Below are 11,711 nucleotides of genomic sequence, written 5' to 3'. Positions count from 1 at the left end.
TAATGCTGTCTGGCACACGAAAACGGCTTATCCAACTTGATAGTAGGGCTTCCGCGCAGGCGCTTGTAAATGCTTCTGTCATCGGGGTTGCTTCCAGCCATCTCGTAGATCAGTCTATGACTGTTAGGAGGTATCTGGTGGTCCCCGATTGTGGCAGAGGTCCTACAACGTCCACGTGAATGTGCCTGAATCATCTTTGTGGTTGAGGAAAGGCTCCGATACCTGATTCCGTTTGCTGGGTGATCTTGCTTGTTTGGCACGGTGTGTAGTTCTCTGCCCATCTCTGCATGTCCTTTTTTATCCCATGCCACACGAATTTCTCAGTAATCAGGCTCATTGTTGTACATCCCGATAGTTGGGAGAGGCTGTGGATGATGTTGAATACCTGCTTCCTTCGTGATGCGGGTACCAGGGGGCGGGAGCGGGGGCGGCCTGTGCTGGTGTCGCAGAGAAGTGTTGATCCCTGTTCTCCTACTGGCACGTCCTTCCACTTCAGTGTGGTGAGTGCCATGTGGTAAGCTGGTGTTTTGGGTCTGTGGCTTGTTCCTTCGCCAAATCCTCATAGTCAATGCCCAGGTGGACCAAATTTATTTCAATCCTTGACAGGGCGTCGACTACTGAGTTCTCCTTCCCGGGGACATAGCTGATGGTGCACCCGAATTCGGATATAGTGGTCAAGTGCCACTGCTGTCTTGCTGACTACGTGTCTCCCGCCTTCGTGAAAGCATGTACCTAAGTCTTGTGGTTTTATCAGGATGGTGAAGGGGCTGCCATCTAGGAGGTATTTGAAGTGTCGCATGGCCTGGTAGATTGCCAGCAATTCCCTGTTGAATGCACTGTAGCAGATCTCTGGTGGCTTCAATTTGCGGCTGAAGAACGCAAGCGGGCTTCACAGGCGGCGTTGCTGGCATCGGTGGTAAGTCTCAGGGGGTTGGTGGGGTCCTGGTAGGCTAAGGTGGTGGCTCTGGTGAGGGCTGCCTTTGTCTGCTCGAGGGCTCTCTGCTGCGGCGTTTCCCATGTTAGTCTTCGGTTTCCCCTTCAGCACCTTGGTCAGGGGATACATGATACAGGTGATGTCTGGCATGAATCATCGATAGTAGTTGACCATGCCGAGGAACTCCTGCAGGGACTTGATCGTCTTTGGCATAGGGATGTTGTTTACTGCCTCTACCTTGGAGGCCATGGGGCGGATGCCTGTTGGGGAGACCTCGTGTCCCATGAAGTCCATATTCTCTACACTGAAGGAACACTTGTCGAATCTGATGATCAACCCGTTCTTATGAAGGCATTTCAGCATGGCCTGGATGTGTCCCAGGTGCACTTCCAGGGACCTGAAGAAGATCAGGATATCGTCCATGTAGCAGACACAGAAAGGTAGGTCCCCAGGATGCTGTCCATCAGGCGTTGGAATGTGGCCCCGGTGTTCCTGAGGCCGAAGGTGGAGTAGGAGAAGGTGGTTTATGTTCCGAACGGCGTGATGATGGCTATCTTCGGGAATGTCATCGGGATGTACTGGCCCCTGAAAATAATATTTAAGTAGATCCGTTTTAGTCTGGATTTGTCCATGTCCTCTGCTGCTGTGGCGGTGCCTTTTTTCTAAATTTTGCGTGTGTATCCCCCTCCTTGACCATCTCTTCTATCAGGCTGCAGGCCGTGGGTGCTGCGGCGTGCATGAAGGCCTTGGTGCCCTCGTGGAGTTTATTCACGATGCTCACCAATTTTCCATTGGAAGTGTGTCTGCCTCCATAAATAGCGTCCTCACCTCCTGAGGAAGGCGCTGCAGGAATATTTCTTGCAATAGGCTGATCTCCCTTCTTTTGCCGAATTTGTCGCAGTCTGGCAGCATCAGGAGACCTTATAATTCGTCCCTGGTATCCTTGGGCAATGCATCCCCCAGGGGCTGGTTCATCAGGTCCTGGGTGCGTTGGGCTCTGTCTGGGACGGGCATGGAGTATATCTTGATGAGCTTCCTGCAAAGGTCTTCGTATTTGATCTTTTCCAACTTTGTGTCTAGCCAAGGTGTAATTTTATTAAACACTTTATCAGGCAGCATCCTCATGGTGATATGTACTTTAGTTTCTTTGTCTGTGACTTTGAGGCCTACAGGAACCATGATGTGGTATTTTGCCGTGAGAATGGTGGCAGCTTTATTGCGTGAGATATCATGGTTTTCGAAGGCAAGAGGGGGATGCTGAGGATCTGTGAGTCCTAGGCTTGACTTTCAGGTTCCGTGTCTGGCATTTTAGCTCTCACACCAAAACGCGAATTAAGCGCCGTATTTAATCTGTTAATGGTGTTTGGGCTTCGTCAGAAGTCAAAACCATACGCTGTAAAGTTCCGTTAATGATTTTCTGAATACGGCTGATGTCAATTGTAAATGGCAGGGCCAAACTGTTTGATCACGTCAGAACGTACCTGGGAAGTTATGCCATAATTAGTCCGTTAGTGACGTGGTTGGTTTTCTGAGGAAGGAGCTTTCAGAAGTCAAAACTGCTGTTTACCATCACTCCTCGGGTCACCAGTTGTGAGGTTGCAATGAGACAGAACTGAGTGCTACTGATTTGTTACCTGGGCATGCGATATGCATTGCAGTGTGCAGACGGAAACGGAGTGCCTGACCCCCGAGTCTCGCAGCCCGCACACATAGAGAAGAATTTGTTTCTTAGCAGTTAATGAAATGATAACAAAAGACATAATTGGCATACATTGATGAATTATATATCGGCGGAAAGGCTAGGAAATTCTATATACAAACATATATTTGATTCTTGCTGCTTAGATAGATGAGATACAAGATTGTGATTAGTGGGTAAATAAGGCCTTTACACAGGTCTTTATAATCTGTATGAGCTACAAAATCGTGATTAGTGGGTAAAGAAGGACTTTGCATTAGTTAATCATCAGGTGAGGGAGAGAACAGTAAACCAATCGACTACTTGTGTTTAGCTTACATGTTTGCACGGACCATTAGATAATAATTTTTTATGCAGTCGTGTTTTCAGTATTGATGGTTATTTTCCCATTATATCTTCAGTAAAATCAAATTAAGATCCCTGAGATAAGAAATCTAGTCTTTAATGAAAGTGAATTAGTGAAGGGATCTCCTGTCGATGAAGATGAAGCCAAAATGAACATTTTCCGAAGTTAATTCTTTTGGTCTGCTCCAAGGCAAATTGATAACGAGTTATGCTTCCACCCTGACCTCTTGATACATTTTCTTTCTTATTCAAAGGGGGTGTTGATTCAAAGTTTAAATATAATGCATTGTTTATATTTGTGCCATTTATCATTGATGTCAGACAAACGAAATTTTAATGTGCTGCAGTGTTGCTTCTTTTCATTTTCCATCACATGCTGATGTTCATGAAGCGTTGAAGGAGACAGGGATCGATAAGAATGACTAGATAATTCTACAGAAAAAGATGAAGTATTTCGTAATATCCGTTGTAGCCATGAGATGCATCCAAGGAGAAATGAACTCTTCTATAAGGCTTCTCTCCGATTCCCTAAGATATTTCAGGTGACAGTAATGTTCCACCCATTTCTCAAGGGAAGGGGTTATTTCATGTTGTTTAGAAAGTTTTGATGATGGTACGATGAGAGCTTTCGTTTTGGAGACTGCAAGGCAAAGAGAGTGCTCAGAGGATAAAACGACTTTATAAAGAACAGGTGGCGTCAATATTTATTAAATAAGTTAATGTTTACTATGGATATTTATACTGCAAACTACTATTACAAAGGATTATTAGTAGCTTAATTGTAAGAAATCATGGATCTTAACACATTATTTTAAACAAAAATTGTTTACTTTTAAACAAAAATCATTTGCTCTTAAAGATCAAGTTACGATAAACAAATTTTGTACTTCTTACTGCCATTTACCCTTTCGTTGTGTAGCCTAATTACAGTTTAGTTCCTCTTCAGCAGTTACTTATTTTTTAATACTCTTAGAGTAGCTCTTTTTCAATATTTTACTGCGGAATCTTCTAAAGATTTTACAGGCAGACCCCGGGTTACGATGGGTTCGGCTTACGACGTTCCGAGGTTAAGGCGCTTTTCAATTATATTCATCAGAAATTATTTCCAGGGTTACGACGCCTACAATGCTGATCTGGCAGAAGAAATAGGACACCAAAAATGCAAAATAATCAGTATTTGAAGTTTTTTTTTTATGAAAAATGCAATAAGAATGCAGTTTACATAGTTTTGAATGCCCCCAAAGCATTAAAAGTAAGGTTTTCTTAGGATTTCTGACCATGTTCAGGCTTACGACGATTTTCGGCTTACAACACGTCTCAAGAATGGAAACCCCGACAATCAAATTCATTGCCTCACAGGTTCTGTATGTTATAGGATTTGTAACTGTGATAAAGCTTAGAATGCTAAGCATGCATTTTAAAATTTTACCCCTCTCGTTTATCTAACTCAGAGCTCTTGGACACTTATTTGTACCAAGTTCTTGAAAACGACAGGGTGATTGATGATAGCTGTAGTCATATAATTTTTGTTTCGTATTTTGTCCCACACAGACTTCCCTCTTATGTAAGTCGAACAAATGAGTTGAGTGAATTTAAAATGGTTTCTCGCAAGGAAAATATACCGCCCATGTACACTGAGTCATTACTACGAAAGCGAAACTTTTTTTCAATGCTTTATCTTTACGTAATTATGGCGAATGATCAAGGAGCTGCTTTGGGAGGTTTATAACTCAGAAAAAATAGAAATATTTCAGGAAATCAAAGCATACGACTATGATTGTTTTGTCAATGGAAAAGTAAGATTTGGTAATAAATGAATGCTAGAAATACAGATGCTATCACTTTACAGTCATGTAAAGTGATAGCACCACAAATATTAACGTTATTCGTCCTTTAATTTTGAGACAACATTTCGGGATTTTGAGGAACAGGGCAATATAATTTTCGTTGTTTAATCTACTAGAAATCTAAAAAAAGATACATTTAGAAAAAAGAACTGTTTGGAATTTTTTTCTTTTTTTTTCCTTTCCAGCTGGTCCATCGAATTGGGTTGGGCCAGTCAACTGGGTGGAGTCGGAAGTTACTTGGAACCATTGCTTGTGCAGACGCCTGGCCGTGGTGTGAGTACTGAGGAAATCAAGGACCAGATCATGGAGTTGCTTTACATTGGTGAGCAGTCTCATAAGGACAGTGCAATATTACTGAGTGACGCCCTTTAGATTGGTATTTTTGTATTTTCATGCAGAAATGTATTCACCTTAACGTGCTCGCGACGCATGTTACAATAAATGGATATATTTGACTTTCCCTTACTTGAAAGGCCTTTATAAACACGCTCCCTTCATTGCTTACGCAAGTCAACAGTTGTTTTGTTTTATGTAGGTGCTGGTGCTGCAGGTGTCTTGTTAGTGGCTGTTCTAATATACTTCCCGTCGAGACCACCGGTGCCGCCTTCGACCACGTCATCTATAAACAGACTTGATATGAAATCTGGCGTCAAATCTCTCTGCAGGTAAGTTCGCTTTTGTTATGACAAATTTTTTTCCCTCTATGTCTACTATCACCCAATGGTCATTATTATTCCATCCAATGCTTATTACTATTGTGGTTATTCTTTTGTCTTTATACATTTAGTTATTTTTCCATGCAGGCTTGAAGATTTACAAAATGACTTATGTTTGTTTGTTTCAGGAACAAAGACTTTTTACTAATCTTATTGGCATACGGTGTTTCTGTGGCCCCCCAATCGCCTGGATTCCTGTCCTCAACTACTCGTTAGCACCTCTGGGATTTCATCAGGTGAAACTCGACATCAAGTCAATAACCTGGGTCGGGGAATGTTGAAAATGTTTTGAGATTTTTCTCGCGATGAATTGAACAACACTTGTTCATTTTCGTCCATTCAGTTTGGCTGCAGTTTTATAAAATCATGTAAAGTATTTAATTTATTCAGTGTAGATTCACTTAGGAAATAGTGTAATGACTGCCACTTCACAGAATAAGAAAGTTAATGAAATATGAGTTTTCGCAGGTAAGGTGTTGAGTAATGATTATGATTCTACAGGACCATGCCATGTGGATAGGCCTGTCATCCATCATAGCGTCAAGCCTCTTCCCGGTTTTCTACGGTCGTATTATGGATCAATTCCAGGGACACATGAGAACAAACCTGGTTTTCCTGATGTCAGCTGCTACAGCGTGTTTCTTCTGGTTCCTCTTGCTTACATTTGGTGCAATACCTACGAGCACCTGTAAGTTACGGGTATTGCTAAGGAAGTACCTTCGAGATTAATTGTTTCTTTGACCTTTACTATGTTCCAGCTGACTGACCCTTTGCTTTGTTTCCCTTTTTTATAACTTTTTATAACTATGGACAGTTTTTGAAGGTTGTCATAGAATGAAAGATACCGTATTGAAGCGCAATGGGCGCGACGATTATGGGGCTCAGATTCAGTCTTCAAAAACATACGCCTTTTTCTTGATTTATGTCGCAGAATCATCATACCATATTTCTTTCCTAAAAAGGGCAAGTGTACGTGTCGGTGGTGGGGGGCTTAACGTTCAACTACACGACCATTCCACTGTTTTACGAGTTAGCTGTGGAGATGGCTTATCCTGTTCCTGAGATTCTCGTCTCTGGGATTCTTACAGCTGCCGATAACCTGGCCAGCACTTTATTTTACTTCGTCTTTTTGATACCCGGCATTGGTAAGTAGTTCTACTTGTTCAAGGCTATTTGTCCTAAGGTTATCGGTTAAGAAGGCTGGGTCCACACTACAGTAAAACATATCGCAAACAAACAATAAGTCCACTTCGTGAGTGGAGAACGAAGCTTTGCTCAATATTGGATCATATGAGGCACTGGTTAGAATTATCAGTAAGTCATTACTTAACATGCAACCTGTTAGAGATGTCTGTGCGGTAAGTAACCGACCTGTTAATTATATGGTTTACTATAGCGTGGACGCACCCTAATGTGTATTTAGAAACTTGCATAGAACTCCTGGTTCAGAATATATGGTTGACTTTAGGTCTCGCAATTGATACAGCATAGTTTCACTGGCTCATAAGAACACTGCGTGTACCTTCGTGAAATGTGTTTCTTTGAGGAAAGCATCTTTCTTGTAACCTTCCTTTAGGGATCACTGGAGATTGATGGGCTGTAAAGGTTTGTTGACGAATATTGTCAGTTCCAACTGGAATTCCACATGACTGCCAGGACGTCTTACATGGAGTTCAATATAATATAGTAACAAACAAAATTTACTTTAAGTTAAATGTATGACTCGGACACTTCAGGAGCAACAATACACTTTGATTTAGAAGGCATTAGTATCCTTTTGGTTTGAACTTGTATGAACATTCGCAGCCTACTGCCGACAAAGTATAATAAATTTCCAACAGCTGATCGGTTTGCAGACTTCTTCTGTGGTCTTGGAGGTTAATAGTTTGCGTTACGTTGGAGCAATAGATTTAGAGTAAACGAATGATTTTGTACCAATTAATAGTGAATGCCACGTGTCTGGGTCTCTTATAGGTATATTTATTCTCGGTGTCACAGTAAATGAGCTAAGGGAATTTTTCAGATATATTACATCAATTGATTTGAGATGAAAAATAACTCTCTCTCTCTCTCTCTCTCTCTCTCTCTCTCTCTCTCTCTCTCTCTCTCTCTCTGTGATTCGCTGAATCAACCATGAAATATCGTATGTTTACAGAGTTCAGCATAGCAATGTTTTTTCATGACAAATATCATGGCGGGAGAGGAGAAAAGTGTTCGCACACTTTGTCAAGAGTGTCATTTCGTTTCTCTCAGGTTACAACTGGGTGACCATCGTCCTCGTCATCTGCTCCTCCTACACCATCATCCCCCTCATGGTTGCCAAGATCAGATACACAAGAACGAAGTTGGATTTATCTGATACTTGACCCAAAACAGATTTCAGAAAGTTAACTTAAAAAGGAACACACGGACAGCATTTTCTAATGGTTTTCGCTCAGGCAGGTGGATGACCAAATGATAAAACATGGTGGTTTCGTCTCTTCTGTCAAGATATGAATGATTATATATCAACCGAAGACTTGCGAGTTTTTTTTTTATATCTGAATGATTATGTCATTTTCCAATAAATTTCGCCATACATCTTACAGTCATCTTGTGTTTAACGTTAGTGTGTGAAAGTGGCTTGCAATTTTTCACAGGTAAAAACGATTAAATGGAAACATCAGCAACTATTATCTTGTTATTTTCCTATGCAGTATATTTCTTATTTCCCCATTATGATTTTTTCCTAAATTGGAACCCTTCATTTGTGTAGCCTTTCCTGCATATGTTTTGTCATCCTTGCTGTAGAAGCAGAAAATTTCCTCCAAAACATCATTTAAAGCAAGAATGAAACTGGATCCAAGATTCCAAGTAAGATGCAGATTCCTGTAAGTATAACGCCGTTTCTTTCTTTAATAATATTTATTGACGCTCATTGATAAACGTATCTACGTATATATCATATGATTGACTTCAGTTTTCCACTTTTGAGTGCGACATCTGAATTACACGGAGGGAAACTTTGCATATAGGATGATGATAGCGATGCATAGTAATGTGATAAAACTGGTGCACCCAAACCAGCGAAAGCGACGATAATATAAAGACGATGGCAACTGAAGTCCCAGTCATAGGGACAGTTTAACGATCCCAAAGCTCCCCCGTAAGGGGGTAGCGCCGTCAGTGGACCTCATGTGGTGCACTGTAGGCATTCTTAAGGTTCTTTGCAGCGTCCCTTTTACTGTACCTCCTTTCATATAATCTTTCTTTCAGCTTACTTTCCACCGTCTAACAATTGCTTCATAGTGCAACTGCGAGGTTTTCATCCTGTTACACCTTTCAACCCTTTCACTGTCAGTTTCTATTTCAGCGCTGAATAACTTCATAGGTCCCAGTGCTTGGCCTTTAGCCTAAATAACGATCCCAAAGTTCAAACCGTGATCCTGTCGTTCTGCGATTAATTAAGACAGGCACAGACGATTTACGTCCTACTGTGGTACTCGAGCAAGGTTTTTTGATGCGTGGAATCGCAGGCACAAGCGAAATCTTAACATCCTTGTAGAAAGCCTCTGCATTACCTGATGGACGTCCACATATTCCTTCATCGTGTTACTTCTGTTTTTGAAGATGCCAAAAAATCTGATCAGAGTTTAAGGAAGTTAGGAGTATGAGTTCTTTTAAGTGATTTGAATGATTGTCAAGTTCCATCATCCTTAACTGTAAAGTAGTAGTTCATCCGGGACTGAGCTCTGACTCTGGAGGTTAGGATCATAAAATTCCCTTGGAAAGGTCTGTCACGTAGCTTCCCTAAGTCAGTTGCTGCAAATTTGTTTTTATTGAACTTTCCTGCAGCAACTTTGGCTCTTTTTGAAGTGTGTGACTGCAAATTAAGCATTTTTCCTAATTGCAAAGTGGTCTGTTTGTAACCTTGTTTGAAAAGCTGCATTAGATAAAATTAGGGTCTTCGTACCTCTACTTTACTAGAGAACTTTATGCACATCGGGGAAATTTGTTAGCTTCGCATATGAGCATCGTAACTGTATTCCCTCAGCAGGAGCCATTCGAAATCTATAGTAATGTTTGATGCGTTTAAAATTTGTGAAATATTAATCGGTCTGACGCGGCGAACAACTAGCAAGCGATCGAAAACAGTATAAATTCATGATCAAGGCACTAAAGTGACTGTGAATTGGATACTAATCCCTGTGCATGATTGCGATATCAGAATAAAATATATTTCCTTGCATAAGAGAATCTCCTTTGAAAGAGAGACGAAGACTGAATGAGCAATTTTTATTTTCTCAGAGAATAACTGCATTGGTAATTAATTAAATGAAGGACCTTATGAAAATAAAGTTTTGAAACACACTTACAAATTACTTGAGAAGTCTCAAGTTCTGTTATCTGCAGTTAAATCTTTTTTATTTAAGTGACTGCTTCGGTAGTCTGTTCATTATTTTTCATTTCTACATTTCATTATGATTTCTGTTTGTTATTGAAATTTGAGTTGCTGTTGTCCGTAATCTTTGAGTCGTGGATGAAACCTGAATTCCATTTTTCATGCATGCCTCAAAAGCTTTTCTCATTCAGTTCATTCCTGTTAAGTTTCTATTTCGCTTACTCGGGGAGTAGGCCTACTAACTACTTTGTTGTTGTTGTTTTTGTTCATGTTACGGGGATAGGAAAGGTCTAAGGAAGACCCTATAAAGGTCTGGAAAAGGTGTTTCGTGTTGAATTAAAGATACAGGAATTTATATTAAGATGTTTATGATTTATTTATTAGAATGAAAATGTAAAAAATATATAATGTGCATGTTAAACAGGACAAGAAAATGATTTCTAATGAAATATAGCATATTTATTTTAATTTTCTTTGGTGAAACAAGGCACTATTTGATCGTAGATTTTACCACATTTTAATTTAAGTTAGGAATATAATGTTACAACTTATGTGTGAGGGGAAAATCTCACTTGCATCTTGAGTAAGCTGTAGATTGGATCAAGCCTTCTTTTTTTCCTTTGCCAGGCATTTATCTGTTTCGTGAAGTTATAACATTGTTAATTTTAGGAAAAGATATTTTTTTTGTTTAATAGTCTTCTGTTTATTGCTCTATGTCTTTCTCTTTTGCAAATGCTAAATTGAGTGAACTCGACGCAGGAATAAGAAAATAAAGCAATGATAGAAATATCTCAAATAAGAACTATTGAGTATGTGAAACTCAGGCGAATAAAAAGGTAACTGACGTTGAAAAATGACAAGAAACAACACTGAACCAATAACGAAGTCGAAGGTAGGAGCCAAGTAGAGAGCCAAAATGAGGACGAGTCTCAAAAAAATCTCCCAGGTAACTGCTTCTCCAATTAACAAAGCTCAATTTCAGAGTGATTTGAAGGTACTAAGATAATCGGCTGCACAGAATCTTAGTTTTGAAATATTGCAAATGTCATTATTTCGCAAAGAGAGTTTGTGCAAAAAAGACAAAAAAGGAGTATCAGAATAATGAAACGGTACTGTGAAACTGATTCTATTTTCACGGTCAGTACAAATGAGAAAAGATGTCTTTTAAAACTGGCATCCAAGCACCTAGGTTATATTGGCGTTGAAATGGGAAGAGAAATTGTTATTATATCGGCTCCCATAAATTTTTTATTTGCATTTGTATCAAGATTGCGCATGCTAAGGAAACTGAATGAAACCAGTAAGATTATTGTGCTTTTAAACATTTAGCAGTTTTCAGCCCTCTTTCTGCAGAGACTTTTGGCAGCATGCAACTTTGAACCCAGAGCACAAACAAAATATTTTTCCCCTGGCAGACTTTGCATGATCTGTCTATATATATGCAACAGGGAATATGATTAAGACAATATATTTAAGACACCATTGTAAAGTGATGTGCTGTGACATTCCTAGAATGTAGGGGTCATCAGTTTAGCTTCTCCTTGGAAACAGTGGCCCGAGGTGACAAGCCTTGGAAGTGCTAGCGTATCTTTTTGGGTGGCGTGATGTCGAAGTTGCTGACTAAGCAGATCAGTGCCACGTCCTGTTTCTATGCCCGGGCGGTTGCAGAGGTGCCTTCTGAAACTGGTTTGGGGCAGTTTCTTGGGTGTGAACAATGTATGTGAGTTCATGCGTTTGTGCGAGCTTTGTCCCTACATAATGAGAAAGTAAGGTAACCAAGGTGGGAGAT

The sequence above is a fragment of the Macrobrachium nipponense genome, chromosome 22 (assembly GCF_015104395.2).
Source record: "Macrobrachium nipponense isolate FS-2020 chromosome 22, ASM1510439v2, whole genome shotgun sequence".
NCBI lineage: Eukaryota > Metazoa > Arthropoda > Malacostraca > Decapoda > Palaemonidae > Macrobrachium > Macrobrachium nipponense.
This window is presented reverse-complemented; position numbering follows the sequence as displayed.